We start from the raw sequence: 22,621 nt of genomic DNA on the forward strand, positions 1-22,621 counted from the left end.
TCTGGGACAGTTGCTAAATATATATAAATATATATATATATATCTGGGACAACTAACCCCCTAATCAGGATGAATGACACATAGCACTTTAATTACATCAAAATCAGATTTATTGGCCAAGTATGTTAACACACACACAATGATTTTGGTTCTGGCTGCTTTTAAACAATACATGCAATATTCACACAACTCACTTAATACAAGCAATATACACGTTATACGAAAGAAAAATTATGTTAATGCATGGTTTTGGTGCATGCTGCCACGGTGCACAGCGTCGTCGGATCGAATCCCGGAGGAGACAAAGTGTCAATGTTGTCGATAAACGTGATAAAAATAAGCGCACATGCGTGTGAAAATAACTTTAAAGGCGTTGTGAGTGGAGAAAAAAACATGACAATTTGTTTGTTTTTCTCCTTTTCTCTTTCCATTTTTTCTCTTTCCCCCCTCGTTTTGTGAAATGGAAGGTTCTTTCACCACCGTGGGCCCAGTGCTGTAAATGACGAGGTGGCTGAGTGGTTAAGGCGATGGACTGCTAATCCATTGTGCTCTGCACGCGTGAGTTCGACTCTCATCCTCGTCAGGAAGTTATCTTTATGACATGTCCACCTTTGTCAATTGAAATTCTTCTGTCCCTTACTGCTCCTATTTAGTGCCCCCCTCCACCACTGCCTTTCCAGCAACTCTTTGATTCCTTCCTCAGCTCCTGACTATATTCCTTTTCACAATTGTGCCTGTCGTCACCTGCTTTTCTCCATGTTTTGTGAAATGGAAGGTTCTTTCACCACCGTGGGACCAGTGCTGTAAATGACGAGGTGGCCGAGTGGTAAAGGCAATGTACTGCTAATCCATTGTGCTCTGCACGCGTGAGTTCGAATCTCAACTTCGTCAGCAAGTTATCTTTATGACATGTCCACCTTTGTCAATTGAAATTCTTCTGTCCCTTACTGCTCCTATTTAGAGCCCCCCTCCACCACTGCCTTTCCAGCAACTCTTTGATTCCTTCCTCAGCTCCTGACTATATTCCTTTTCACAATTGTGCCTCTCGTCACCTGCTTTTCTCCATGTTTTGTGAAATGGAAGGTTCTTTCACCACCGTGGGCCCAGTGCTGTAAATGACGAGGTGGCCGAGTGGTTAAGGCGATGGACTGCTAATCCATTGTGCTCTGCACGCGTGAGTTCGAATCTCATCCTCGTCGGCAAGTTATCTTTATGACATGTCCACCTTTGTCAATTGAAATTCTTCTGTCCCTTACTGCTCCTATTTAGTGCCCCACTCCACCACTGCCTTTCCAGCAACTCTTTGATTCCTTCCTCAGCTCCTGACTATATTCCTTTTCACAATTGTGCCTGTCGTCACCTGCTTTTCTCCATGTTTTGTGAAATGGAAGGTTCTTTCACCACCGTGGGCCCAGTGCTGTAAATGACGAGGTGGCCGAGTGGTTAAGGCGATGGACTGCTAATCCATTGTGCTCTGCACGCGTGAGTTCGAATCTCATCCTTGTCGGCAAGTTATCTTTATGACATGTCCACCTTTGTCAATTGAAATTCTTCTGTCCCTTACTGCTCCTATTTAGTGCCCCCCTCCACCACTGCCTTTCCAGCAACTCTTTGATTCCTTCCTCAGCTCCTGACTATATTCCTTTTCACAATTGTGCCTGTCGTCACCTGCTTTTCTCCATGTTTTGTGAAATGGAAGGTTCTTTCACCACCGTGGGCCCAGTGCTGTAAATGAAGAGGTGGCCGTACCCGCCAAGAATTGGACTGCAAATACATCTTCACAATATCCGAACCACATTAGGAAAATATTCTGAACAACTGCTAATTCCGAACACATTTCGAACCATTCTGAACAGAGGTGGGTCTAGGGGTCATGTGACCCTTTTGCCCCATTTTGACGTGACGTAAAACTGCAGAAGACTACAAATCAGCGCGCTGAGTGAAAGAGCCAGTACTGCACAGAACTTTTTCTTAAGACGTACAAAAGAAAAGAACAACAGAAAAATAGGTATGTAAATGCAAATTATATGTATAAGCGACATGTATTTCTGAATTATGTTGATTGACCGATGTAGACTAACTGTCTCGATAAACGTATTCTTATTGTCTGTAACTTATCCGCTGAACGTAGTGGTACAGTACGCGTACAGTAGACAGTAGATACATCAATGCTAAATTGAGTAGTTACTTGGTCTTTGTCAGCGTAACAAAAAACCCAATATCGATATGTACAGGCAAATTATTCTATGGACGTACGATTTGAATGTACATGTTTTTATGTCGGTCCTGGTATTTAAATTGTCGATGTAGACTCGCTGCCCCCCATAGTACAGTCCCCTCTGTGAGATGCAACTTTTCCGCTGATTTTAATTTGACCTCAGAAGTACAAAATATGACTACATTGATGATACTTTGACCAGGTTGTTGAGATAACAAAATTAAGTTGACGTGTTGGAGTACAAGCATATTATTCTATGGAAGTATTAATTTTATAAAATGGTATGGACCTGGTATTACTGTACCATAGCCAGAGCAAACTATCACGACTGTACATCTATGCTAAATTGATTGAGAATGTAATCACAACAGAGAACTTGGTCGTTTAGTCTAACTTAGCTCATGTTTGCAGATATGACCAAGACGGGGAAGCCAGACTCATACTGGAGAGACATCTGCCAAAAGTATGCCCAGGGCAGCTACCAGTTTTCCACAGGCAAAAGGCCCGGTGGTAAGAAATGGAAAAGAGCCCTGGAGTGTATAGATGCTTGCCCGCTGCAGAGCAAGAGTAAGGTGGATCTGTTCGGGAGACACCTAAAATGCTCTTGTGGGTTCCATAAGGTAGGTTATATGATGATTTATTTCATTTAAAAGGCGAATCCGCACAAGTGGCACCAGGGTAGCTGACTTCCCATTTCAAAGAATGACATGTCAACTCCACTGAATCATGGGACTTCTTGGGACATTGGGACTACATGGGACATTAACTACTCTCGAGAGGATCGCCATTGGACGAAAACCGAGGAAAGATGTAGAAGTTTCCGCCCGGTCTCGAACCGGGGACCTTTCGCGTGTTAAGCGAACTTGATAACCGCTACACTACGGAAACTGCCATCTCCTGAAAGACAGAAGCCCTGTGCACACACAAACACGCAAGTAACAAGGAAACAGAACAAGGACACACATTTAAAATCTTGACATGGGCATTTCGGCTCATGAACTAGTTGATACTCTTCTTCAGGAAGCTAGCAACAAATGAGATTGTCCAAAGCAACCTTTCCCAATCCTGGACCTCAGGTTTCCCTGCTCTGCATGCGTTAGACCTGATTGGACCCTTACCAAGCTCTACAGAAAACGACGGAGCATGTGGCACCAGGGTACTCCAACAAACTTGTAACTGTCGACAATGCATCAATTATTTACGAGACCGCTGATAAACGGGGACATGTTTCCGCCCGGTCTCGAACCGGGGACCTTTCGCGTGTGAGGCGAACATGATAACCACTACACTACGGAAACTTCTTCCTAACCAACAACAGAATCTCACTGCACACCCACACACACACAAACAAGGACACAGAACGAGGACATGCCTTTATCATGTCAAATGGGCATTTGGCCTCATGAACCAGTTGATATGGTTCTTCAACAAGTCAGCGGGCACTGAGACGGTCTAAGGCAGTGGTTCTCAACCCTTGTCCTCAGGCCAGCATGCTTTAGATCAGTGGTTCTTAACCCTGTCCTCAGGGACCCCCTGTCCTGCATGTTTTTAGAGGTTTCTTGGCTCCAACACACCTGATTCAAATGCATGTTCGTTACCAGGCTTCTAGAGAGCTACATAACGACCCACTTATTTGAATCGGGTGTGTTGGAGCAGGGAAACATCTCAAACATACAGGGCAGGGCAGGGCAGGTGGGACCAGGATTGCGAACGACTGGTCTGAAGGTCTCAGAAGTAACAAAGGTCCTTGGCCCATGACATTCATGGTAATCTTGCTGAACGGGATTCTACCGACTGGTAGAAACAACGGAACGGCTTAAAAGGCAAATCCGCACAAGTGGCACCAGGGTAGCTGACTTCCCATTTCAAAGAATGACATGTCAACTCCACTGAATCATGGGACTTCTTGGGACATTGGGACTACATGGGACATTAACTACTCTCGAGAGGACCGCCATTGGACGAAAACCAAGGAAAGATGCAGAAGTTTCCGCCCGGTCTCGAACCGGGGACCTTTCGCGTGTTAAGCGAACGTGATAACCGCTACACTACGGAAACTGCCAACTCCTGAAAGACAGAAGCCCAGTGCACACACAAACACGCAAGTAACAAGGAAACAGAACAAGGACACACATTTAAAATCTTGACATGGGCATTTCGGCTCATGAACTAGTTGATACTCTTCTTCAGCAAGCTAGCAACAAATGAGATTGTCCAAAGCAACCTTTCCCAATCCTGGACCTCAGGTTTCCCTGCTCTGCATGCGTTAGACCTGATTGGACCCTTACCAAGCTCTACAGAAAACGACGGAGCATGTGGCACCAGGGTACTCCAACAAACTTGTAACTGTCGACAATGCATCAATTATTTACGAGACTGCTGATAAAAGGCGACATGTTTCTGCCCGGTCTCGAACCGGGGACCTTTCGCGTGTGAGGCGAACGTGATAACCACTACACTACGGAAACGTCTGCCTAACCAACAATAGAATCTCACTGCACACCCACACACACACAAACAAGGACACAGAACGAGGACACGCCTTTATCATGTCAAATGGTCATTTGGGCTCTTGAACCAGTTGATATGGATCTTCAACAAGTCAGCGGGCACTGAGACGGTCTAAGGCAGTGGTTCGCAACCCTTGTCCTCAGGCCAGGATGCTTTAGATCAGTGGTTCTTAACCCTGTTCTCAGGGAACCCCTGTCCTGCATGTTTTTAGAGGTTTCTTGGCTCCAACACACCTGATTCAAATGCATGTTCGTTACCAGGCTTCTAGAGAGCTACATAACGACCCACTTATTTGAATCGGGTGTGTTGGAGCAGGGAAACATCTCAAACATGCAGGGCAGGGCAGGTGGGACCAGGATCGCGAACGACTGGTCTGAAGGTCTCAGAAGTAACAAAGGTCCTTGGCCCATGACATTCATGGTAATCTTGCTGAACGGGATTCTACCGACTGGTAGAAACAACGGAACGGCTTAAAAGGCGAATCCGCACAAGTGGCACCAGGGTAGCTGACTTCCCATTTCAAAGAATGACATGTCAACTCCACTGAATCATGGGACTTCTTGGGACATTGGGACTACATGGGACATTAACTACTCTCGAGAGGATCGCCATTGGACGAAAACCGAGGAAAGATGCAGAAGTTTCCACCCGGTCTCGAACCGGGGACCTTTTGCGTGTTAAGCGAACGTGATAACCGCTACACTACGGAAACTGCCAACTCCTGAAAGACAGAAGCCCAGTGCACACACAAACACGCAAGTAACAAGGAAACAGAACAAGGACACACATTTAAAATCTTGACATGGGCATTTCGGCTCATGAACTAGTTGATACTCTTCTTCAGCAAGCTAGCAACAAATGAGATTGTCCAAAGCAACCTTTCCCAATCCTGGACCTCAGGTTTCCCTGCTCTGCATGCGTTAGACCTGATTGGACCCTTACCAAGCTCTAGAGAAAACGACGGAGCATGTGGCACCAGGGTACTCCAACAAACTTGTAACTGTCGACAATGCATCAATTATTTACGAGACTGCTGATAAAAGGGGACATGTTTCCGCCCGGTCTCGAACCGGGGACCTTTCGCGTGTGAGGCGAACGTGATAACCACTACACTACGGAAACTTCTTCCTAACCAACAACAGAATCTCACTGCACACCCACACACACACAAACAAGGACACAGAACGAGGACACGCCTTTATCATGTCAAATGGGCATTTGGGCTCATGAACCAGTTGATATGGTTCTTCAACAAGTCAGCGGGCACTGAGACGGTCTAAGGCAGTGGTTCTCAACCCTTGTCCTCAGGCCAGCATGCTTTAGATCAGTGGTTCTTAACCCTGTCCTCAGGGAACCCCTGTCCTGCATGTTTTTAGAGGTTTCTTGGCTCCAACACACCTGATTCAAATGCATGTTCGTTACCAGGCTTCTAGAGAGCTACATAACGACCCACTTATTTGAATCGGGTGTGTTGGAGCAGGGAAACATCTCAAACATGCAGGGCAGGGCAGGTGGGACCAGGATCGCGAACGACTGGTCTGAAGGTCTCAGAAGTAACAAAGGTCCTTGGCCCATGACATTCATGGTAATCTTGCTGAACGGGATTCTACCGACTGGTAGAAACAACGGAACGGCTTAAAAGGCGAATCCGCACAAGTGGCACCAGGGTAGCTGACTTCCCATTTCAAAGAATGACATGTCAACTCCACTGAATCATGGGACTTCTTGGGACATTGGGACTACATGGGACATTAACTACTCTCGAGAGGATCGCCATTGGACGAAAACCAAGGAAAGATGCAGAAGTTTCCACCCGGTCTCGAACCGGGGACCTTTTGCGTGTTAAGCGAACGTGATAACCGCTACACTACGGAAACTGCCAACTCCTGAAAGACAGAAGCCCAGTGCACACACAAACACGCAAGTAACAAGGAAACAGAACAAGGACACACATTTAAAATCTTGACATGGGCATTTCGGCTCATGAACTAGTTGATACTCTTCTTCAGCAAGCTAGCAACAAATGAGATTGTCCAAAGCAACCTTTCCCAATCCTGGACCTCAGGTTTCCCTGCTCTGCATGCGTTAGACCTGATTGGACCCTTACCAAGCTCTAGAGAAAACGACGGAGCATGTGGCACCAGGGTACTCCAACAAACTTGTAACTGTCGACAATGCATCAATTATTTACGAGACTGCTGATAAAAGGGGACATGTTTCCGCCCGGTCTCGAACCGGGGACCTTTCGCGTGTGAGGCAAACGTGATAACCACTACACTACGGAAACTTCTTCCTAACCAACAACAGAATCTCACTGCACACCCCCACACACACAAACAAAGACAGAACGAGGATACGCCTTTATCATGTCAAATGGGCATTTGGGCTCATGAACCAGTTGATATGGTTCTTCAACAAGTCAGCGGGCACTGAGACGGTCTAAGGCAGTGGTTCTCAACCCTTGTCCTCAGGCCAGCATGCTTTAGATCAGTGGTTCTTAACCCTGTCCTCAGGGAACCCCTGTCCTGCATGTTTTTAGAGGTTTCTTGGCTCCAACACACCTGATTCAAATGCATGTTCGTTACCAGGCTTCTAGAGAGCTACATAACGACCCACTTATTTGAATCGGGTGTGTTGGAGCAGGGAAACATCTCAAACATGCAGGGCAGGGCAGGTGGGACCAGGATCGCGAACGACTGGTCTGAAGGTCTCAGAAGTAACAAAGGTCCTTGGCCCATGACATTCATGGTAATCTTGCTGAACGGGATTCTACCGACTGGTAGAAACAACGGAACGGCTTAAAAGGCGAATCCGCACAAGTGGCACTGACTTCCCATTTCAAAGAATAACATGTCAACTCCACTGAATCATGGGACTTCTTGGGACATTGGGACTACATGGGACATTAACTACTCTCGAGAGGATCGCCATTGGACGAAAACCGAGGAAAGATGCAGAAGTTTCCACCCGGTCTCGAATCGGGGACCTTTTGCGTGTTAAGCGAACGTGATAACCGCTACACTACGGAAACTGCCAACTCCTGAAAGACAGAAGCCCAGTGCACACACAAACACGCAAGTAACAAGGAAACAGAACAAGGACACACATTTAAAATCTTGACATGGGCATTTCGGCTCATGAACTAGTTGATACTCTTCTTCAGCAAGCTAGCAACAAATGAGATTGTCCAAAGCAACCTTTCCCAATCCTGGACCTCAGGTTTCCCTGCTCTGCATGCGTTAGACCTGATTGGACCCTTACCAAGCTCTAGAGAAAACGACGGAGCATGTGGCACCAGGGTACTCCAACAAACTTGTAACTGTCGACAATGCATCAATTATTTACGAGACTGCTGATAAAAGGGGACATGTTTCCGCCCGGTCTCGAACCGGGGACCTTTCGCGTGTGAGGCGAACGTGATAACCACTACACTACGGAAACTTCTTCCTAACCAACAACAGAATCTCACTGCACACCCACACACACACAAACAAGGACACAGAACGAGGACACGCCTTTATCATGTCAAATGGGCATTTGGGCTCATGAACCAGTTGATATGGTTCTTCAACAAGTCAGCGGGCACTGAGACGGTCTAAGGCAGTGGTTCTCAACCCTTGTCCTCAGGCCAGCATGCTTTAGATCAGTGGTTCTTAACCCTGTCCTCAGGGAACCCCTGTCCTGCATGTTTTTAGAGGTTTCTTGGCTCCAACACACCTGATTCAAATGCATGTTCGTTACCAGGCTTCTAGAGAGCTACATAACGACCCACTTATTTGAATCGGGTGTGTTGGAGCAGGGAAACATCTCAAACATGCAGGGCAGGGCAGGTGGGACCAGGATTGCGAACGACTGGTCTGAAGGTCTCAGAAGTAACAAAGGTCCTTGGCCCATGACATTCATGGTAATCTTGCTGAACGGGATTCTACCGACTGGTAGAAACAACGGAACGGCTTAAAAGGCGAATCCGCACAAGTGGCACCAGGGTAGCTGACTTCCCATTTCAAAGAATGACATGTCAACTCCACTGAATCATGGGACTTCTTGGGACATTGGGACTACATGGGACATTAACTACTCTCGAGAGGATCGCCATTGGACGAAAACCGAGGAAAGATGCAGAAGTTTCCACCCGGTCTCGAACCGGGGACCTTTTGCGTGTTAAGCGAACGTGATAACCGCTACACTACGGAAACTGCCAACTCCTGAAAGACAGAAGCCCAGTGCACACACAAACACGCAAGTAACAAGGAAACAGAACAAGGACACACATTTAAAATCTTGACATGGGCATTTCGGCTCATGAACTAGTTGATACTCTTCTTCAGCAAGCTAGCAACAAATGAGATTGTCCAAAGCAACCTTTCCCAATCCTGGACCTCAGGTTTCCCTGCTCTGCATGCGTTAGACCTGATTGGACCCTTACCAAGCTCTACAGAAAACGACGGAGCATGTGGCACCAGGGTACTCCAACAAACTTGTAACTGTCGACAATGCATCAATTATTTACGAGACTGCTGATAAAAGGGGACATGTTTCCGCCCGGTCTCGAACCCGGGACCTTTCGCGTGTGAGGCGAACGTGATAACCACTACACTACGGAAACTTCTTCCTAACCAACAACAGAATCTCACTGCACACCCACACACACACAAACAAGGACACAGAACGAGGACACGCCTTTATCATGTCAAATGGGCATTTGGGCTCATGAACCAGTTGATATGGTTCTTCAACAAGTCAGCGGGCACTGAGACGGTCTAAGGCAGTGGTTCTCAACCCTTGTCCTCAGGCCAGCATGCTTTAGATCAGTGGTTCTTAACCCTGTCCTCAGGGAACCCCTGTCCTGCATGTTTTTAGAGGTTTCTTGGCTCCAACACACCTGATTCAAATGCATGTTCGTTACCAGGCTTCTAGAGAGCTACATAACGACCCACTTATTTGAATCGGGTGTGTTGGAGCAGGGAAACATCTCAAACATGCAGGGCAGGGCAGGTGGGACCAGGATCGCGAACGACTGGTCTGAAGGTCTCAGAAGTAACAAAGGTCCTTGGCCCATGACATTCATGGTAATCTTGCTGAACGGGATTCTACCGACTGGTAGAAACAACGGAACGGCTTAAAAGGCGAATCCGCACAAGTGGCACCAGGGTAGCTGACTTCCCATTTCAAAGAATGACATGTCAACTCCACTGAATCATGGGACTTCTTGGGACATTGGGACTACATGGGACATTAACTACTCTCGAGAGGATCGCCATTGGACGAAAACCGAGGAAAGATGCAGAAGTTTCCACCCGGTCTCGAACCGGGGACCTTTTGCGTGTTAAGCGAACGTGATAACCGCTACACTACGGAAACTGCCAACTCCTGAAAGACAGAAGCCCAGTGCACACACAAACACGCAAGTAACAAGGAAACAGAACAAGGACACACATTTAAAATCTTGACATGGGCATTTCGGCTCATGAACTAGTTGATACTCTTCTTCAGCAAGCTAGCAACAAATGAGATTGTCCAAAGCAACCTTTCCCAATCCTGGACCTCAGGTTTCCCTGCTCTGCATGCGTTAGACCTGATTGGACCCTTACCAAGCTCTAGAGAAAACGACGGAGCATGTGGCACCAGGGTACTCCAACAAACTTGTAACTGTCGACAATGCATCAATTATTTACGAGACTGCTGATAAAAGGGGACATGTTTCCGCCCGGTTTCGAACCGGGGACCTTTCGCGTGTGAGGCGAACGTGATAACCACTACACTACGGAAACTTCTTCCTAACCAACAACAGAATCTCACTGCACACCCACACACACACAAACAAGGACACAGAACGAGGACACGCCTTTATCATGTCAAATGGGCATTTGGGCTCATGAACCAGTTGATATGGTTCTTCAACAAGTCAGCGGGCACTGAGACGGTCTAAGGCAGTGGTTCTCAACCCTTGTCCTCAGGCCAGCATGCTTTAGATCAGTGGTTCTTAACCCTGTCCTCAGGGAACCCCTGTCCTGCATGTTTTTAGAGGTTTCTTGGCTCCAACACACCTGATTCAAATGCATGTTCGTTACCAGGCTTCTAGAGAGCTACATAACGACCCACTTATTTGAATCGGGTGTGTTGGAGCAGGGAAACATCTCAAACATGCAGGGCAGGGCAGGTGGGACCAGGATCGCGAACGACTGGTCTGAAGGTCTCAGAAGTAACAAAGGTCCTTGGCCCATGACGTTCATGGTAATCTTGCTGAACGGGATTCTACCGACTGGTAGAAACAACGGAACGGCTTAAAAGGCGAATCCGCACAAGTGGCACCAGGGTAGCTGACTTCCCATTTCAAAGAATGACATGTCAACTCCACTGAATCATGGGACTTCTTGGGACATTGGGACTACATGGGACATTAACTACTCTCGAGAGGATCGCCATTGGACGAAAACCGAGGAAAGATGCAGAAGTTTCCACCCGGTCTCGAACCAGGGACCTTTTGCGTGTTAAGCGAACGTGATAACCGCTACACTACGGAAACTGCCAACTCCTGAAAGACAGAAGCCCAGTGCACACACAAACACGCAAGTAACAAGGAAACAGAACAAGGACACACATTTAAAATCTTGACATGGGCATTTCGGCTCATGAACTAGTTGATACTCTTCTTCAGCAAGCTAGCAACAAATGAGATTGTCCAAAGCAACCTTTCCCAATCCTGGACCTCAGGTTTCCCTGCTCTGCATGCGTTAGACCTGATTGGACCCTTACCAAGCTCTAGAGAAAACGACGGAGCATGTGGCACCAGGGTACTCCAACAAACTTGTAACTGTCGACAATGCATCAATTATTTACGAGACTGCTGATAAAAGGGGACATGTTTCCGCCCGGTCTCGAACCGGGGACCTTTCGCGTGTGAAGCGAACTTGATAACCACTACACTACGGAAACTTCTTCCTAACCAACAACAGAATCTCACTGCACACCCACACACACACAAACAAAGACAGAACGAGGACACGCCTTTATCATGTCAAATGGGCATTTGGGCTCATGAACCAGTTGATATGGTTCTTCAACAAGTCAGCGGGCACTGAGACGGTCTAAGGCAGTGGTTCTCAACCCTTGTCCTCAGGCCAGCATGCTTTAGATCAGTGGTTCTTAACCCTGTCCTCAGGGAACCCCTGTCCTGCATGTTTTTAGAGGTTTCTTGGCTCCAACACACCTGATTCAAATGCATGTTCGTTACCAGGCTTCTAGAGAGCTACATAACGACCCACTTATTTGAATCGGGTGTGTTGGAGCAGGGAAACATCTCAAACATGCAGGGCAGGGCAGGTGGGACCAGGATCGCGAACGACTGGTCTGAAGGTCTCAGAAGTAACAAAGGTCCTTGGCCCATGACATTCATGGTAATCTTGCTGAACGGGATTCTACCGACTGGTAGAAACAACGGAACGGCTTAAAAGGCGAATCCGCACAAGTGGCACCAGGGTAGCTGACTTCTCTTTTTAAAAGAATGACATGTCAACTCCACTGAATCATGGGACTTCTTGGGACATTGGGACTACATGGGACATTAACTACTCTCGAGAGGATCGCCATTGGACGAAAACAGAGGAAAGATGCAGAAGTTTCCACCCGGTCTCGAACCGGGGACCTTTTGCATGTTAAGCGAACGTGATAACCGCTACACTACGGAAACGTCTGCCTAACCAACAATAGAATCTCACTGCACACCCACACACACACAAACAAGGACACAGAACGAGGACACGCCTTTATCATGTCAAATGGGCATTTGGGCTCTTGAACCAGTTGATATGGATCTTCAACAAGTCAGCGGGCACTGAGACGGTCTAAGGCAGTGGTTCGCAACCCTTGTCCTCAGGCCAGGATGCTTTAGATCAGTGGTTCTTAACCCTGTTCTCAGGGAACCCCTGTCCTGCATGTTTTTAGAGGTTTCTTGGCTCCAACACACCTGATTCAAATGCATGTTCGTTACCAGGCTTCTAGAGAGCTACATAACGACCCACTTATTTGAATCGGGTGTGTTGGAGCAGGGAAACATCTCAAACATGCAGGGCAGGGCAGGGCAGGTGGGACCAGGATCGCGAACGACTGGTCTGAAGGTCTCAGAAGTAACAAAGGTCCTTGGCCCATGACATTCATGGTATTCTTGCTGAACGGGATTCTACCGACTGGTAGAAACAACAGGACGGCTTAAAAGGCGAATCCGCACAAGTGGCACCAGGGCAGCTGACTTCCCATTTCAAAGAATGACATGTCAACTCCACTGAATCATGGGACTTCTTGGGACATTGGGACTACATGGGACATTAACTACTCTCGAGAGGATCGCCATTGGACGAAAACAGAGGAAAGATGCAGAAGTTTCCACCCGGTCTCGAACCGGGGACCTTTTGCGTGTTAAGCGAACGTGATAACCGCTACACTACGGAAACTGCCAACTCCTGAAAGACAGAAGCCCAGTGCACACACAAACACGCAAGTAACAAGGAAACAGAACAAGGACACACATTTAAAATCTTGACATGGGCATTTCGGCTCATGAACTAGTTGATACTCTTCTTCAGCAAGCTAGCAACAAATGAGATTGTCCAAAGCAACCTTTCCCAATCCTGGACCTCAGGTTTCCCTGCTCTGCATGCGTTAGACCTGATTGGACCCTTACCAAGCTCTACAGAAAACGACGGAGCATGTGGCACCAGGGTACTCCAACAAACTTGTAACTGTCGACAATGCATCAATTATTTACGAGACTGCTGATAAAAGGGGACATTTTTCCGCCCGGTCTCGAACCGGGGACCTTTCGCGTGTGAGGCGAACGTGATAACCACTACACTACGGAAACTTCTTCCTAACCAACAACAGAATCTCACTGCACACCCACACACACACAAACAAGGACACAGAACGAGGACACGCCTTTATCATGTCAAATGGGCATTTGGGCTCATGAACCAGTTGATATGGTTCTTCAACAAGTCAGCGGGCACTGAGACGGTCTAAGGCAGTGGTTTGCAACCCTTGTCCTCAGGCCAGGATGCTTTAGATCAGTGGTTCTTAACCCTGTCCTCAGGGAACCCCTGTCCTGCATGTTTTTAGAGGTTTCTTGGCTCCAACACACCTGATTCAAATGCATGTTCGTTACCAGGCTTCTAGAGAGCTACATAACGACCCACTTATTTGAATCGGGTGTGTTGGAGCAGGGAAACATCTCAAACATGCAGGGCAGGGCAGGGCAGGTGGGACCAGGATCGCGAACTACTGGTCTGAAGGTCTCAGAAGTAACAAAGGTCCTTGGCCCATGACATTCATGGTAATCTTGCTGAACGGGATTCTACCGACTGGTAGAAACAACGGAACGGCTTAAAAGGCGAATCCGCACAAGTGGCACCAGGGTAGCTGACTTCCCATTTCAAAGAATGACATGTCAACTCCACTGAATCATGGGACTTCTTGGGACATTGGGACTACATGGGACATTAACTACTCTCGAGAGGATCGCCATTGGACGAAAACCGAGGAAAGATGCAGAAGTTTCCACCCGGTCTCGAACCGGGGACCTTTTGCGTGTTAAGCGAACGTGATAACCGCTACACTACGGAAACTGCCAACTCCTGAAAGACAGAAGCCCAGTGCACACACAAACACGCAAGTAACAAGGAAACAGAACAAGGACACACATTTAAAATCTTGACATGGGCATTTCGGCTCATGAACTAGTTGATACTCTTCTTCAGCAAGCTAGCAACAAATGAGATTGTCCAAAGCAACCTTTCCCAATCCTGGACCTCAGGTTTCCCTGCTCTGCATGCGTTAGACCTGATTGGACCCTTACCAAGCTCTAGAGAAAACGACGGAGCATGTGGCACCAGGGTACTCCAACAAACTTGTAACTGTCGACAATGCATCAATTATTTACGAGACTGCTGATAAAAGGGGACATGTTTCCGCCCGGTTTCGAACCGGGGACCTTTCGCGTGTGAGGCGAACGTGATAACCACTACACTACGGAAACTTCTTCCTAACCAACAACAGAATCTCACTGCACACCCACACACACACAAACAAGGACACAGAACGAGGACACGCCTTTATCATGTCAAATGGGCATTTGGGCTCATGAACCAGTTGATATGGTTCTTCAACAAGTCAGCGGGCACTGAGACGGTCTAAGGCAGTGGTTCTCAACCCTTGTCCTCAGGCCAGCATGCTTTAGATCAGTGGTTCTTAACCCTGTCCTCAGGGAACCCCTGTCCTGCATGTTTTTAGAGGTTTCTTGGCTCCAACACACCTGATTCAAATGCATGTTCGTTACCAGGCTTCTAGAGAGCTACATAACGACCCACTTATTTGAATCGGGTGTGTTGGAGCAGGGAAACATCTCAAACATGCAGGGCAGGGCAGGTGGGACCAGGATCGCGAACGACTGGTCTGAAGGTCTCAGAAGTAACAAAGGTCCTTGGCCCATGACGTTCATGGTAATCTTGCTGAACGGGATTCTACCGACTGGTAGAAACAACGGAACGGCTTAAAAGGCGAATCCGCACAAGTGGCACCAGGGTAGCTGACTTCCCATTTCAAAGAATGACATGTCAACTCCACTGAATCATGGGACTTCTTGGGACATTGGGACTACATGGGACATTAACTACTCTCGAGAGGATCGCCATTGGACGAAAACCGAGGAAAGATGCAGAAGTTTCCACCCGGTCTCGAACCGGGGACCTTTTGCGTGTTAAGCGAACGTGATAACCGCTACACTACGGAAACTGCCAACTCCTGAAAGACAGAAGCCCAGTGCACACACAAACACGCAAGTAACAAGGAAACAGAACAAGGACACACATTTAAAATCTTGACATGGGCATTTCGGCTCATGAACTAGTTGATACTCTTCTTCAGCAAGCTAGCAACAAATGAGATTGTCCAAAGCAACCTTTCCCAATCCTGGACCTCAGGTTTCCCTGCTCTGCATGCGTTAGACCTGATTGGACCCTTACCAAGCTCTAGAGAAAACGACGGAGCATGTGGCACCAGGGTACTCCAACAAACTTGTAACTGTCGACAATGCATCAATTATTTACGAGACTGCTGATAAAAGGGGACATGTTTCCGCCCGGTCTCGAACCGGGGACCTTTCGCGTGTGAAGCGAACTTGATAACCACTACACTACGGAAACTTCTTCCTAACCAACAACAGAATCTCACTGCACACCCACACACACACAAACAAAGACAGAACGAGGACACGCCTTTATCATGTCAAATGGGCATTTGGGCTCATGAACCAGTTGATATGGTTCTTCAACAAGTCAGCGGGCACTGAGACGGTCTAAGGCAGTGGTTCTCAACCCTTGTCCTCAGGCCAGCATGCTTTAGATCAGTGGTTCTTAACCCTGTCCTCAGGGAACCCCTGTCCTGCATGTTTTTAGAGGTTTCTTGGCTCCAACACACCTGATTCAAATGCATGTTCGTTACCAGGCTTCTAGAGAGCTACATAACGACCCACTTATTTGAATCGGGTGTGTTGGAGCAGGGAAACATCTCAAACATGCAGGGCAGGGCAGGTGGGACCAGGATCGCGAACGACTGGTCTGAAGGTCTCAGAAGTAACAAAGGTCCTTGGCCCATGACATTCATGGTAATCTTGCTGAACGGGATTCTACCGACTGGTAGAAACAACGGAACGGCTTAAAAGGCGAATCCGCACAAGTGGCACCAGGGTAGCTGACTTCTCTTTTTAAAAGAATGACATGTCAACTCCACTGAATCATGGGACTTCTTGGGACATTGGGACTACATGGGACATTAACTACTCTCGAGAGGATCGCCATTGGACGAAAACAGAGGAAAGATGCAGAAGTTTCCACCCGGTCTCGAACCGGGGACCTTTTGCATGTTAAGCGAACGTGATAACCGCTACACTACGGAAACGTCTGCCTAACCAACAATAGAATCTCACTGCACACCCACACACACACAAACAAGGACACAGAACGAGGACACGCCTTTATCATGTCAAATGGGCATTTGGGCTCTTGAACCAGTTGATATGGATCTTCAACAAGTCAGCGGGCACTGAGACGGTCTAAGGCAGTGGTTCGCAACCCTTGTCCTCAGGCCAGGATGCTTTAGATCAGTGGTTCTTAACCCTGTTCTCAGGGAACCCCTGTCCTGCATGTTTTTAGAGGTTTCTTGGCTCCAACACACCTGATTCAAATGCATGTTCGTTACCAGGCTTCTAGAGAGCTACATAACGACCCACTTATTTGAATCGGGTGTGTTGGAGCAGGGAAACATCTCAAACATGCAGGGCAGGGCAGGGCAGGTGGGACCAGGATCGCGAACGACTGGTCTGAAGGTCTCAGAAGTAACAAAGGTCCTTGGCCCATGACATTCGTGGTATTCTTGCTGAACGGGATTCTACCGACTGGTAGAAACAACAGGACGGCTTAAAAGGCGAATCCGCACAAGTGGCACCAGGGCAGCTGACTTCCCATTTCAAAGAATGACATGTCAACTCCACTGAATCATGGGACTTCTTGGGACATTGGGACTACATGGGACATTAACTACTCTCGAGAGGATCGCCATTGGACGAAAACAGAGGAAAGATGCAGAAGTTTCCACCCGGTCTCGAACCGGGGACCTTTTGCGTGTTAAGCGAACGTGATAACCGCTACACTACGGAAACTGCCAACTCCTGAAAGACAGAAGCCCAGTGCACACACAAACACGCAAGTAACAAGGAAACAGAACAAGGACACACATTTAAAATCTTGACATGGGCATTTCGGCTCATGAACTAGTTGATACTCTTCTTCAGCAAGCTAGCAACAAATGAGATTGTCCAAAGCAACCTTTCCCAATCCTGGACCTCAGGTTTCCCTGCTCTGCATGCGTTAGACCTGATTGGACCCTTACCAAGCTCTACAGAAAACGACGGAGCATGTGGCACCAGGGTACTCCAACAAACTTGTAACTGTCGACAATGCATCAATTATTTACGAGACTGCTGATAAAAGGGGACATTTTTCCGCCCGGTCTCGAACCGGGGACCTTTCGCGTGTGAGGCGAACGTGATAACCACTACACTACGGAAACTTCTTCCTAACCAACAACAGAATCTCACTGCACACCCACACACACACAAACAAGGACACAGAACGAGGACACGCCTTTATCATGTCAAATGGGCATTTGGGCTCATGAACCAGTTGATATGGTTCTTCAACAAGTCAGCGGGCACTGAGACGGTCTAAGGCAGTGGTTTGCAACCCTTGTCCTCAGGCCAGGATGCTTTAGATCAGTGGTTCTTAACCCTGTCCTCAGGGAACCCCTGTCCTGCATGTTTTTAGAGGTTTCTTGGCTCCAACACACCTGATTCAAATGCATGTTCGTTACCAGGCTTCTAGAGAGCTACATAACGACCCACTTATTTGAATCGGGTGTGTTGGAGCAGGGAAACATCTCAAACATGCAGGGCAGGGCAGGGCAGGTGGGACCAGGATCGCGAACTACTGGTCTGAAGGTCTCAGAAGTAACAAAGGTCCTTGGCCCATGACATTCATGGTAATCTTGCTGAACGGGATTCTACCGACTGGTAGAAACAACGGAACGACTTAAAAGGCAAATCCGCACAATTGGCACCAGGGTAGCTGACTTCCCATTTCAAAGAATGACATGTCAACTCCACTGAATCATGGGACTTCTTGGGACATTGGGACTACATGGGACATTAACTATTCTCGAGAGGATCGCCATTGGACGAAAACCGAGGAAAGATGCAGAAGTTTCCGCCCGGTCTCGAACCCGGGACCTTTCGCGTGTTAAGCGAACGTGATAACCGCTACACTACGGAAACTGCCAACTCCTGAAAGACAGAAGCCCAGTGCACACACAAACACGCAAGTAACAAGGAAACAGAACAAGGACACACATTTAAAATCTTGACATGGGCATTTCGGCTCATGAACTAGTTGATACTCTTCTTCAGCAAGCTAGAAACAAATGAGATTGTCCAAAGCAACCTTTCCCAATCCTGGACCTCAGGTTTCCCTGCTCTGCATGTGTTAGACCTGATTGGACCCTTACCAAGCTCTACAGAAAACGATGGAGCATGTGGCACCAGGGTACTCCAACAAACTTGTAACTGTCGACAACGCATCAATTATTTACGAGACTGCTGATAAAAGGGGGACATGTTTCCGCCCGGTCTCGAACTGGGGACCTTTCGCGTGTGAGGCGAACGTGATAACCACTACACTACGGAAACTTCTTCCTAACCAACAACAGAATCTCACTGGACACCCACACACACACAAACACAAACAAGGACACAGAACGAGGACACGCCTTTATCATGTCAAATGGGCATTTGGGCTCATGAACCAGTTGATATGGTTCTTCAACAAGTCAGCGGGCACTGAGACGGTCTAAGGCAGTGGTTCTCAACCCTTGTCCTCAGGCCAGCATGCTTTAGATCAGTGGTTCTTAACCCTGTCCTCAGGGAACCCCTGTCCTGCATGTTTTTAGAGGTTTCTTGGCTCCAACACACTTGATTCAAATGCATGTTCGTTACCAGGCTTCTAGAGAGCTACATAACGACCCACTTATTTGAATCGGGTGTGTTGGAGCAGGGAAACATCTCAAACATGCAGGGCAGGGCAGGGCAGGTGGGACCAGGATCGCGAACGACTGGTCTGAAGGTCTCAGAAGTAACAAAGGTCCTTGGCCCATGACATTCATGGTAATCTTGCTGAACGGGATTCTACCGACTGGTAGAAACAACGGAACGGCTTAAAAGGCGAATCCGCACAAGTGGCACCAGGGTAGCTGACTTCCCATTTCAAAGAATGACATGTCAACTCCACTGAATCATGGGACTTCTTGGGACATTGGGACTACATGGGACATTAACTACTCTCGAGAGGATCGCCATTGGACGAAAACCGAGGAAAGATGCAGAAGTTTCCACCCGGTCTCGAACCGGGTACCTTTTGCGTGTTAAGCGAACGTGATAACCGCTACACTACGGAAACTGCCAACTCCTGAAAGACAGAAGCCCAGTGCACACACAAACACGCAAGTAACAAGGAAACAGAACAAGGACACACATTTAAAATCTTGACATGGGCATTTCGGCTCATGAACTAGTTGATACTCTTCTTCAGCAAGCTAGCAACAAATGAGATTGTCCAAAGCAACCTTTCCCAATCCTGGACCTCAGGTTTCCCTGCTCTGCATGCGTTAGACATGATTGGACCCTTACCAAGCTCTACAGAAAATGACGGAGCATGTGGCACCAGGGTACTCCAACAAACTTGTAACTGTCGACAATGCATCAATTATTTACGAGACTGCTGATAAAAGGGGACATGTTTCCTCCCGGTCTCGAACCGGGGACCTTTCGCGTGTGAGGCGAACGTGATAACCACTACACTACGGAAACTTCTTCCTAAGCAACAACAGAATCTCACTGCACACCCACACACACACAAACAAGGACACAGAACGAGGACACGCCTTTATCATGTCAAATGGGCATTTGGGCTCATGAACCAGTTGATATGGTTCTTCAACAAGTCAGCGGGCACTGAGACGGTCTAAGGCAGTGGTTCTCAACCCTTGTCCTCAGGCCAGCATGCTTTAGATCAGTGGTTCTTAACCCTGTCCGACAGGGAACCCCTGTCCAACAGAACAAGGACATACATTTAAAATCTTGACATGGGCATTTGGGCTCATGAACTAGTTGATACTCTTCTTCAGCAAGCTAGCAACAAATGAGATTGTCCAAAGCAACCTTTCCCAATCCTGGACCTCAGGTTTCCCTGTTCTGCATGTGTTAGACCTGATTGGACCCTTACCAAGCTCTACAGAAAACGACGGAGCATGTGGCACCAGGGCCCGGTTTTTCAAAAGGTTCAATCCGGATAAAATTGATCCGGATTCAGTAATCCTTTTTTTTGCGATCCGTGATCACGTAATCCATCTTACTTTTGAGCCAGTTTTTCAAAGCAACATCGTATTGGATCAATCTGATCCGGATAGGAACTTTTCAGGATCACCAAATCTGGATAACCAGTGCTCAAACAGGATAGGAAATCACAATGTAGAACCATATATAAAGAGCAACAAGTAGAATAGCCAGTGTGGGGTCAATATAAGTTTATTTTTATTTGAAATAAAAACACACACATTTAAAAAAAACTAAAAACAAGAAAACCCCCACCCCATCCTCTTCCAGCAGTCCGCTCATCTGAGACCTACAACACAAACACTGTACATTGAGGATATTTATAACAAGTTTCAAATATAGATGTATTGAATAAAAAAAAGACTGTCAAATAATCCACAATAATTTCAGACTTCCTCATCTGATGTGAAGAGACCAGCTTGTCTGAGCGTAGCCTTTAGGAGGCGGATCTCAAGTCTGGCCTTGGTTTGCTGCAGTTTGGTCAGAGTCAGTTGTTCCTCTGCCAGACGAAGCTGTGCTTCTGCCCTTTCAGTCTCTTTTTGCAGAAGTGCCTTGTAATCATCATCTTTGTTTGGTGAAGGGCGCTTCAAGCCTTTCCTCTGAGATCCTGTGGCAACTACCACTGGCTCAACCAATGAGGATCCAGCTTCTTCCTCAGGAACAGCTGAGATCCAATATAAATACGCGCTCTGGATCAGCCTCAGGAGGAACTGGCAGATTCTCCTCCTCCTCAATCCAAGGCTCGCCATCCCCTACAACACCTTGAATACCATGGAGAGCTTGCGACTTCTCACCTCCAATGATGTCGAGGACCACATCTGTGTAATCTCCCCTCTTAAATGGCTTGTTGCCTGTTTGTGGGTTTTTGGCTTCAGCATGGTGCTTTGTTGCCCTGGCCTTAAGATTCTTCCACCGCAATTTGATTTGGTCTGTGGTCCTCTTCTGGCCAGACCCTATGGCATTCACATTTTCTGTGATTAAAATCCAAACATCATTTTTCTTTTTGTTGGTATCCTTAGCAGAATTAAAACTTCCCACTATTGTTCCATAATGGCACCGAACACCCTCTAGTAGTGCATTGGTTTCAGCAGCAGTGAAGTTACAGCTTCTTGAGTCCATGGTTCCACAAGCCAAAACCAATCAGTTGTAATAGGTGTGTTTGAAAAGACCAACTACACAGCCATATAAATCAGCCTTTCTCAGAGGATTCACAGAGAGACAGTGAAATGGCAGGTGTTGTCCACCGCCACCACCACTTTGCCAGGAGAGGATACCGTCAAAGGGTGTATGTTGAACGTACCAAGCCACTGGAGCAATACACCACTGAGGAGCTGTATGTCCGGTTTCGCTTTGGGAAGGCTGATATAGAGTACCTTGTGAACCTTCTCAGGCCAAAACTTCAACACAGAACCCAAAGGAGTCACGGTCTGTCTGTGGAAGACCAGATCCTCATTGCTCTCCGATTTTATGCATGTGGGACTTTCTATCAAAATGTTGGTGACTATATGGGAGTGGTGAAATCAGCTGTGTGTGATGTGGTGAGAGATGTGTCAATCGCACTGGCCAGCCTGGTCAATGAATTTGTTTCTTTTCCAAAGGACAACCAGATTTCCCAGGCCAAGCGCAGCTTTTTTCTTTTGGGGAATATGCCCAATACTATTGGAGCAATCGACTGCACACATCTGCATATACAAGCACCTCATGAGAATGAATGGGAGTTAATAAACAGAAAGGGGAGGCACAGCATCAATGTCCAAATTGTGTGTGATGCTGACCTCATCATCACCAACTGCGTTGTCAAGTGGCCTGGGTCTGTCCATGATGCACGGGAACCCCTGTCCTGCATGTTTTTAGAGGTTTCTTGGCTCCAACACACCTGATTCAAATGCATGTTCGTTACA

The 22,621-nt window shown here is 47.4% G+C and overlaps 32 non-coding genes across 32 annotated transcripts; 3 read left to right on the top strand and 29 right to left on the bottom strand.

The window, feature by feature from the left end:
• Positions 1-501: 501 nt before the first annotated feature.
• On the top strand, positions 502-583 carry trnas-gcu (transfer RNA serine (anticodon GCU)). Its single transcript has one exon. It is a non-coding gene; the product is annotated as a tRNA-Ser (tRNA).
• Positions 584-1,117: 534 nt separating this feature from the next.
• Positions 1,118-1,199, top strand: trnas-gcu (transfer RNA serine (anticodon GCU)). The gene has a single exon. It is a non-coding gene; the product is annotated as a tRNA-Ser (tRNA).
• Positions 1,200-1,425: 226 nt separating this feature from the next.
• Positions 1,426-1,507, top strand: trnas-gcu (transfer RNA serine (anticodon GCU)). Its single transcript has one exon. It is a non-coding gene; the product is annotated as a tRNA-Ser (tRNA).
• A 1,526-nt stretch (positions 1,508-3,033) lies between these two features.
• Positions 3,034-3,106, bottom strand: trnav-aac (transfer RNA valine (anticodon AAC)). Its single transcript has one exon. It is a non-coding gene; the product is annotated as a tRNA-Val (tRNA).
• A 337-nt stretch (positions 3,107-3,443) lies between these two features.
• Positions 3,444-3,516, bottom strand: trnav-cac (transfer RNA valine (anticodon CAC)). Its single transcript has one exon. It is a non-coding gene; the product is annotated as a tRNA-Val (tRNA).
• A 687-nt stretch (positions 3,517-4,203) lies between these two features.
• Positions 4,204-4,276, bottom strand: trnav-aac (transfer RNA valine (anticodon AAC)). Its single transcript has one exon. It is a non-coding gene; the product is annotated as a tRNA-Val (tRNA).
• A 337-nt stretch (positions 4,277-4,613) lies between these two features.
• trnav-cac (transfer RNA valine (anticodon CAC)) lies at positions 4,614-4,686 on the bottom strand. Its single transcript has one exon. It is a non-coding gene; the product is annotated as a tRNA-Val (tRNA).
• Positions 4,687-5,368: 682 nt separating this feature from the next.
• Positions 5,369-5,441, bottom strand: trnav-aac (transfer RNA valine (anticodon AAC)). Its single transcript has one exon. It is a non-coding gene; the product is annotated as a tRNA-Val (tRNA).
• Positions 5,442-5,778: 337 nt separating this feature from the next.
• Positions 5,779-5,851, bottom strand: trnav-cac (transfer RNA valine (anticodon CAC)). Its single transcript has one exon. It is a non-coding gene; the product is annotated as a tRNA-Val (tRNA).
• Positions 5,852-6,533: 682 nt separating this feature from the next.
• On the bottom strand, positions 6,534-6,606 carry trnav-aac (transfer RNA valine (anticodon AAC)). Its single transcript has one exon. It is a non-coding gene; the product is annotated as a tRNA-Val (tRNA).
• A 337-nt stretch (positions 6,607-6,943) lies between these two features.
• trnav-cac (transfer RNA valine (anticodon CAC)) lies at positions 6,944-7,016 on the bottom strand. Its single transcript has one exon. It is a non-coding gene; the product is annotated as a tRNA-Val (tRNA).
• A 1,081-nt stretch (positions 7,017-8,097) lies between these two features.
• On the bottom strand, positions 8,098-8,170 carry trnav-cac (transfer RNA valine (anticodon CAC)). Its single transcript has one exon. It is a non-coding gene; the product is annotated as a tRNA-Val (tRNA).
• Positions 8,171-8,852: 682 nt separating this feature from the next.
• On the bottom strand, positions 8,853-8,925 carry trnav-aac (transfer RNA valine (anticodon AAC)). Its single transcript has one exon. It is a non-coding gene; the product is annotated as a tRNA-Val (tRNA).
• A 337-nt stretch (positions 8,926-9,262) lies between these two features.
• On the bottom strand, positions 9,263-9,335 carry trnav-cac (transfer RNA valine (anticodon CAC)). The gene has a single exon. It is a non-coding gene; the product is annotated as a tRNA-Val (tRNA).
• A 682-nt stretch (positions 9,336-10,017) lies between these two features.
• On the bottom strand, positions 10,018-10,090 carry trnav-aac (transfer RNA valine (anticodon AAC)). The gene has a single exon. It is a non-coding gene; the product is annotated as a tRNA-Val (tRNA).
• A 337-nt stretch (positions 10,091-10,427) lies between these two features.
• On the bottom strand, positions 10,428-10,500 carry trnav-cac (transfer RNA valine (anticodon CAC)). The gene has a single exon. It is a non-coding gene; the product is annotated as a tRNA-Val (tRNA).
• A 682-nt stretch (positions 10,501-11,182) lies between these two features.
• Positions 11,183-11,255, bottom strand: trnav-aac (transfer RNA valine (anticodon AAC)). The gene has a single exon. It is a non-coding gene; the product is annotated as a tRNA-Val (tRNA).
• A 337-nt stretch (positions 11,256-11,592) lies between these two features.
• On the bottom strand, positions 11,593-11,665 carry trnav-cac (transfer RNA valine (anticodon CAC)). Its single transcript has one exon. It is a non-coding gene; the product is annotated as a tRNA-Val (tRNA).
• Positions 11,666-12,346: 681 nt separating this feature from the next.
• Positions 12,347-12,419, bottom strand: trnav-aac (transfer RNA valine (anticodon AAC)). Its single transcript has one exon. It is a non-coding gene; the product is annotated as a tRNA-Val (tRNA).
• Positions 12,420-13,106: 687 nt separating this feature from the next.
• Positions 13,107-13,179, bottom strand: trnav-aac (transfer RNA valine (anticodon AAC)). The gene has a single exon. It is a non-coding gene; the product is annotated as a tRNA-Val (tRNA).
• A 337-nt stretch (positions 13,180-13,516) lies between these two features.
• Positions 13,517-13,589, bottom strand: trnav-cac (transfer RNA valine (anticodon CAC)). The gene has a single exon. It is a non-coding gene; the product is annotated as a tRNA-Val (tRNA).
• Positions 13,590-14,276: 687 nt separating this feature from the next.
• On the bottom strand, positions 14,277-14,349 carry trnav-aac (transfer RNA valine (anticodon AAC)). The gene has a single exon. It is a non-coding gene; the product is annotated as a tRNA-Val (tRNA).
• A 337-nt stretch (positions 14,350-14,686) lies between these two features.
• Positions 14,687-14,759, bottom strand: trnav-cac (transfer RNA valine (anticodon CAC)). The gene has a single exon. It is a non-coding gene; the product is annotated as a tRNA-Val (tRNA).
• A 682-nt stretch (positions 14,760-15,441) lies between these two features.
• On the bottom strand, positions 15,442-15,514 carry trnav-aac (transfer RNA valine (anticodon AAC)). The gene has a single exon. It is a non-coding gene; the product is annotated as a tRNA-Val (tRNA).
• A 337-nt stretch (positions 15,515-15,851) lies between these two features.
• trnav-cac (transfer RNA valine (anticodon CAC)) lies at positions 15,852-15,924 on the bottom strand. The gene has a single exon. It is a non-coding gene; the product is annotated as a tRNA-Val (tRNA).
• A 681-nt stretch (positions 15,925-16,605) lies between these two features.
• Positions 16,606-16,678, bottom strand: trnav-aac (transfer RNA valine (anticodon AAC)). The gene has a single exon. It is a non-coding gene; the product is annotated as a tRNA-Val (tRNA).
• Positions 16,679-17,365: 687 nt separating this feature from the next.
• On the bottom strand, positions 17,366-17,438 carry trnav-aac (transfer RNA valine (anticodon AAC)). The gene has a single exon. It is a non-coding gene; the product is annotated as a tRNA-Val (tRNA).
• A 337-nt stretch (positions 17,439-17,775) lies between these two features.
• Positions 17,776-17,848, bottom strand: trnav-cac (transfer RNA valine (anticodon CAC)). Its single transcript has one exon. It is a non-coding gene; the product is annotated as a tRNA-Val (tRNA).
• Positions 17,849-18,535: 687 nt separating this feature from the next.
• trnav-aac (transfer RNA valine (anticodon AAC)) lies at positions 18,536-18,608 on the bottom strand. The gene has a single exon. It is a non-coding gene; the product is annotated as a tRNA-Val (tRNA).
• Positions 18,609-18,946: 338 nt separating this feature from the next.
• On the bottom strand, positions 18,947-19,019 carry trnav-cac (transfer RNA valine (anticodon CAC)). Its single transcript has one exon. It is a non-coding gene; the product is annotated as a tRNA-Val (tRNA).
• A 693-nt stretch (positions 19,020-19,712) lies between these two features.
• trnav-aac (transfer RNA valine (anticodon AAC)) lies at positions 19,713-19,785 on the bottom strand. The gene has a single exon. It is a non-coding gene; the product is annotated as a tRNA-Val (tRNA).
• Positions 19,786-20,122: 337 nt separating this feature from the next.
• On the bottom strand, positions 20,123-20,195 carry trnav-cac (transfer RNA valine (anticodon CAC)). Its single transcript has one exon. It is a non-coding gene; the product is annotated as a tRNA-Val (tRNA).
• Between the last annotated feature and the right edge of the window lie 2,426 nt (positions 20,196-22,621).

This window comes from Osmerus eperlanus, chromosome 11 (assembly GCF_963692335.1).
Source record: "Osmerus eperlanus chromosome 11, fOsmEpe2.1, whole genome shotgun sequence".
Lineage (NCBI taxonomy): Eukaryota > Metazoa > Chordata > Actinopteri > Osmeriformes > Osmeridae > Osmerus > Osmerus eperlanus.